Genomic DNA, 6,338 nt, shown 5'->3' with positions numbered 1-6,338 from the left:
ACAGTGTGGGAAAAAAATCTTCAAAATTTTACTCCCAAGTCATAAGAAAAGAAAACTAAAGAAAAGAGCATTCTTTAAACAATGTATTCCTCTGAGCTAACAGATGTATCCTTTTTATTCCTACTCTTTTGGCCCCATAGTGAAAATTCAGAATCAACTTTACTTTATCTGTCAAGTCAAATATTCGAAATCTCGGTGTAATATTTGACTCTTCTCTGGGCCTTGACTCTCATGTAAAATCTTTGTCTCATTCCTGTTTCTATCATTTAAGAAACATATCTAAACTGGATTGGAAAAACTCATTCATGCATTTGTGTCATCACGCTTAGATTACTGTAATTCCCTGTTTACTAGCTTGGATAAATCATCTCTTTCTCGCCTCCAAGCTATACAAAACGCAGCAGCCAGACTACTAACTCACTCTACCAAGCGTGTTCACATTACTCCCATCTTATATTCTTTACATTGGCTCCCAATAGAGTTTAGAATTCGCTTTAAAATTCTTGTTTTAACATACAGAGCACTAAATGGCCAGGCTCCAGATTACTTATCCAAGCTTCTTATAAAATACACTGCTGCTCGTCATCTCCGCTCACAGACTCAGAGTCTCTTAGTTGTTCCCCGTACACGACTGAAGACAAAAGGGGACAGAGCCTTTCAGTCTGTTGCACTAAGGCTGTGGGACAGTTTACCACTACAATTACGTTTGCTTGACTCTGTGGATTCTTTTAAAAAACAGTTAAAAACTCTTCTGTTGAAACAAGCCTTTTGTTGATCTACATATTTTATATTTTTTTACATTATTTACATTTGATCTTTTACATTGTATATAATGTTTACTGATTTTACTGTTTATTTTAATATTTGTGTACAGCGCTTTGTGATTGTCTGTCTGTGAAAAGCGCTTAATAAATAAAGTTTACTTACTTACTTACTTACTTTACTTACTTACTTAACTCTGTTTCAGCAGTAATAAGGATATGAAACTACAGTCAATTCTCTACTGAAAACAGGGGACTGTGTATAAAAATGATAGTAAATAAACACTTCATTCAAAATTCATGTCAAGTTCCTTAAATAAAAGCTTAAAGTCTTCACTTTGCTCAAATATTGATTGTGAACAGAGTCCAGCAAATTATGGAACCAACTGAATGGCAGTCTGACAGCAGCTGTTCAAACTCTGAAACAATGACGCCTGCATCATGCAGAGGAACCAGACACACTCTTTCAATTTCAAGGATTTATCAGAAATTTTTTTAAAAAATGATTTAAAAGCTTGTAGATCCACCCTAAGCAGCAATAACCTGAAGTAACTGAAAAGTTGCTATTGTCTTTCCTACTTGTTGATGACCAGTTAATTAAACATTTAACTAGAAGCACCTGGCTGCTACTTACCCTCTTAATTACTATGGGAGCAATAAGGGTACCCTTCATTTTCCACACACTGCTTTTTGGCTTAGTTTTTATAAAATAAATAATGATATGGTGCAACACATCACATGCATTTACTTTCAACATCAGATTATTTTTATGTCCTGATAAGTAAAACCTTAGAATTGAAAGCAGCTATACTTTCTTTTTCACATGACTTCATACACATTTAGATATAAAACAGCAGGCATGTTGAGGGATGAAAAAAGTTCGGGGAATGGGAACATTTTCTTCCAGTATTGAAAAATGGCCGTTACACCTTTGAGACTAGGTGGGATTCTAGTTTCTCAGGCATCTGGGGAAGTCCTGTTCTCTGACTGCAATTTTACCACAGACCTCAAACTACACAAAGAGAATAAACATCAATTTCTGCTCATGGAGAAGTGAAAAAGGCTTACCATATGTGTCATTGCTATTAAAGTGTCCATGAGAGGATCTAGATCAGTTGACCTGTCAGTGTCATTAAAACTGTAATTGCTAACTTTCATGCATTCCATCTGGATAAACTTTGAATTGCATTTAAAAATCAGAAAAGACTGCAGGGTAACACCTGCTCATGGCATACCCACCAATCTAAGGGTAGAGAAGGCTGTTAATGCATATAACAACACCTCATCATTTGCTGGCAGCAGTAAACACACAGCATGGGTCATTTGAACAGCTTCCCCAGAATTTCCAGAAGCTGTCTTTTTTCAAACATTTGAGTATCACAGGTTACATCCCCAGATCAAATCTCTATCTGAGTGAACGGACTAGCATGTTCTGCTGACAATGAATCACATAAGAACACTGTTGTTTCCCTAGAGGAGGCACCAAGTTCACAAACTACCCTCAAACAGAAAGTTAGACATGAGATTGCGCTCAGTTGCTCAACTGTAACTGAATAAGTACACTTGGCAGATGTATGTGCATTTGTTCTCTTTTGAATGTAGCTAGTGCAACATATGTAAAGATAGGTCCACAAAGCCACAGCATGATGCAGTCTGGGCCCTCATGCTGTCCAACTGTCTGATGAAAACATATAAATTTACACTCTAGCTCAAGAGGGCACTTACATATATCACAAGAGAGCTAAACTAAACTTATGACGCCCACCAACAGATCCTTGACTCTAGTAGTGAATTCGAGAATTAATTCCTTAACAAATCTTTCAGTTTTAACTGTTTATGTACTGTGTATAAAAGCTGTCTGTGTAATGGGAGCATTTTAGTATATAGTGCATATATATTTCTCAAGGTGGGATAGAACTGTTATCAGTTATCTCTTAACATCCACAACCTCACCAATACAGTTGCTTTAGCTACTTGTTAAGGACATTTTTTTTCTTTTAAAAAACTAGATACTTTTACCTTTAAAAAATGCTCTGAAATATTTATATTAATGGGACCATTCACTTCTTTTGTTTTGTTTTGTTTTTCATTTTGGGTGTGCCAAATGGATAAACATAACCCTACCCTTAACCATAAACCCTTAACCTCTAACAATGCTTCTCTAACATATGGGGTCCCACAAGGGTTAGTTTTGGGACCATTATTATTTTCTTGCTTGCTTCCATTAGCTGTCATTATTTATTGTTTTAATGACATTTCTTATCAGTTATATGCCGATGACATTCAGTTGTATGTCTTTTAAGCCTCATAAGCTGGATAGGCTGTTGACCCTAGTCCACTAAAAATCCAGGTTACTAACTGGATCTGTTACCTTTTTTCAACAAGATGGAGACCACGGAGGTAGCTCCTCTTGAACTCCCAAAAAGCTGATTCTGTTCATCTGGACGTAACGTTTTCAGTCACGTTTGAACTAACTTCTTCAGTCTCAGCTGACTGCAGGTTTCCTCAGCCTTATAAACAGTACGTTTGCACAATGTATGAAACTAACACCACTGATGAACAATGGGCTGGGAGGTCAGTTTCTTGATCATTAATATGCAAACTGTCATGACGATTGATCATAGTCCTACCCTGGAACACCACCAAGTCACTGGTTCAGGTATGTGGATAACACCTGGGTGAAAATCAGATCTCAGGATGTACCACTATTCACTGTTCACATTAAGTCGGTGGACCAACACATCAAATTCATCAGGGAGGATAATGAAAAGTGGCAGGTTATCCTTCTTAGACTGTGAGATTTCCATCAGTAATGGGGCACATTTAAAATTTGATGTTCACCGTAAACCTACAGGTGTCATTAGGACGCTACAATACAGAGAGAGCACCATCCCCACAGATACAGCGACCAGGGAAGTAGAAGAACATCATATCAAGAAGGCCCTGAGTAAATGTGGTTATCCCAGCTTTGTCAAAGCTAGGAAGGCACCTACAGAAAGCTCCAGACAATCCAGGAGAGAAGGACAACTGTTGTTTAAACGAAAACCCTTAGCGATCCCTTATGTGTCAGGAGTATCGGAACAGCTGAGACGTATTTTTCTCTAAACACAGAGTCTCTGTGGCTTTTAAACCCCAAAGCACATTGAGTCAAAAATTGGTCCACCCCAAGGATTGGGTCTCCTGGCACAAACAGAGTAATGTAGTGTACGCTGTTAATTGCCAGAAGGATTGCCAGGATTTATACATCTGGGAACCTAAACAACCTTTGGCAAAGCGTATGACACAACACAGAAGAGCTAACTCGTCAGGCCAGGACTCCACAGTCTATTCACACCTACAGGCCAGTGGACACTCTTTCAATGACGAGGATGTGCACATCCTGGACAGGGAGGAACGCTGGTTTGAGCGCGGAGTCAGGAAGACCATCTCTGAATCGAGGAGGGGGCCTAAGGGTACACCTGTCACCATCTTACAATGCTGTGATTGCAGCCATTCCCCAACTCTCTGTGAATGGGACTCATGGCCATTGGTCATTGATCAATAGTCTTTGATCAGTGGTTGTTGATCAATGGCCATGACATTTTGCATATTAATGATCAAGAAACTGACTTCACAGCCCATTGCTTGCCAGTGATTTGTGGTTTCAGTCATTGTGTAATGTACTGTTTATAACGTTGAGAAAACCTGCAGTCAGCTGAGACTGAAGAAGTCACTTGGATGAGTGACGAAATGTTTCTCCCACCAAAAATTCTACATGATGAACAGAATCAACTTTTTGGGATTTCTTTACCTGGATGATTGAGCATGCATCAAGACACTCCTCTTGAACTATATCCTAAATCAATAAGGGTGTTGCTTCTTTTTGTTCAAAAGCTAAATCCAGCCATCAAAATAGAATATTTAATTCTTCTCTAGAGTCTCATCAGCTGAACTGGATTTTTTTTTCATGTTTTTTATTTAAAGAAGCTAAAATTTATACTTTGAGCCTAGCTACAATTAACATTGAACATAAATTCTAAAACGTAATATATTGCATAATGTTACCCTGCCCCCAACCCCATTAAAAAAATTGTTGAACCCATAGCATCCAAAGCTGCTTTATTTCTTGTTTTCATAACAAACCAACACCTATAATTGTACCAGAGCACATTTTGAATCAATCAGGGGCACTTCAGATTTCAACACAGGTTTTGATTGTTACAATGACAATGCCGTGAAGGTGTGTGTAATTAATGTTAAAAATTCTGGTGAAATATACATCCATTTGTTCATGACAGAGCAGATCTCTGATTATTCCTTAAAATGAGCCACTTCATGTTGTGTTGTTTTCTGGATTTTATTTAACTGAAATGTTTAATTATTCAGGTTAAATCCATTAGGAATCATACAGACCATTTTTTGGACTATTATTTATTTATTTTAAAAATTATATATCTTCAATATGAATCAAATTATCAGCCAATGTGTGTCCCGGCAGTGTTCAAATACTCTGTGTTTGGGGTGGGGCAGTTTTTTTGTTTTGTTTTAATGACAAACTTTTCCAGATTTACTTTCCCCTATTTTTAATTGTAAGCACAAGCCCTAAGTCTGAGCAGCAAGTCAATAGTAAGTACCTGTTTCTTATTATTTTCTCAAGTAAAATAATGATAACCAGAGGCCATCTACTGGTCAACTGCAGTGATGACATGCTTCTTCACTCCAAGCAACAAATACACAGTTTTCACTTTCACTAAAACACTCTATAATTTTATCATCAATGCAACTTGGTTTCTTTGAGCGTATTTTGATGTCTATTTTGTAAAAGTGTGCTAACAATTTAATAACATAACAACAGCACGGTTCAAGGCAGTTATAAACAACAACAACAACAAAAAAAACTATATAACTATATTATTATAAATGTCTTAAATCCTCATTCAGTTGTTTATCTAGTGCATGCAATCAGCAAAATCCTCACTGTGTAAGATAAGAAAGAAAATGAAAATGTGAACAGTTTATTGTGCAGGAAGGCTTTTGTAGTCAAAGAGATAGTGGGGGAGTGTATGAGTTGTTATCTCTAATTAATATAACCCCAGCACTGCACACTTTGTGCGGAAAGTCTGACTGGATACCACTGTGGTCACATCAGCAAATTCTGAACTGAACTTTATACATCCCAAACACAGGTTTTTATGACATCGTGATTGCTTTAGATGTTTTAGTTGTACCTAGTTAAGGGAGTGAGGAGATATCTACAGCAATAAAGCCTATCAAGAAACAGATGACTAAGAAAAGACACATTCTGTAATGTTCAAATTATCACTGAGAGATTTCTCAATGTTTTTCACTGAGAAATCTCTTTAGAGCCTCTGTAGAGGCTTTAATCTGCTAATATTGCTAAGGTCTGATATCACTGATAAACTGAGGATAACCTTCCTTGAAAATGGCTTTTCTTGGATTTACCTCACAATCATGACAAGATCTTGTAACAACTCAAAGCGAAAGAGTCGTTGAAAAAGTCAACAGAGCACATTTCTGATTTCATAAAGGATTAGTTTATCCTTCTCTCAAACAGGTCTTTGCATTTTGTCCTTTATC

This window comes from Neolamprologus multifasciatus, chromosome 11 (assembly GCF_963576455.1).
Source record: "Neolamprologus multifasciatus chromosome 11, fNeoMul1.2, whole genome shotgun sequence".
In the NCBI taxonomy this organism is placed as follows: domain Eukaryota; kingdom Metazoa; phylum Chordata; class Actinopteri; order Cichliformes; family Cichlidae; genus Neolamprologus; species Neolamprologus multifasciatus.
Note: the sequence above shows the minus strand (reverse complement) of the source record.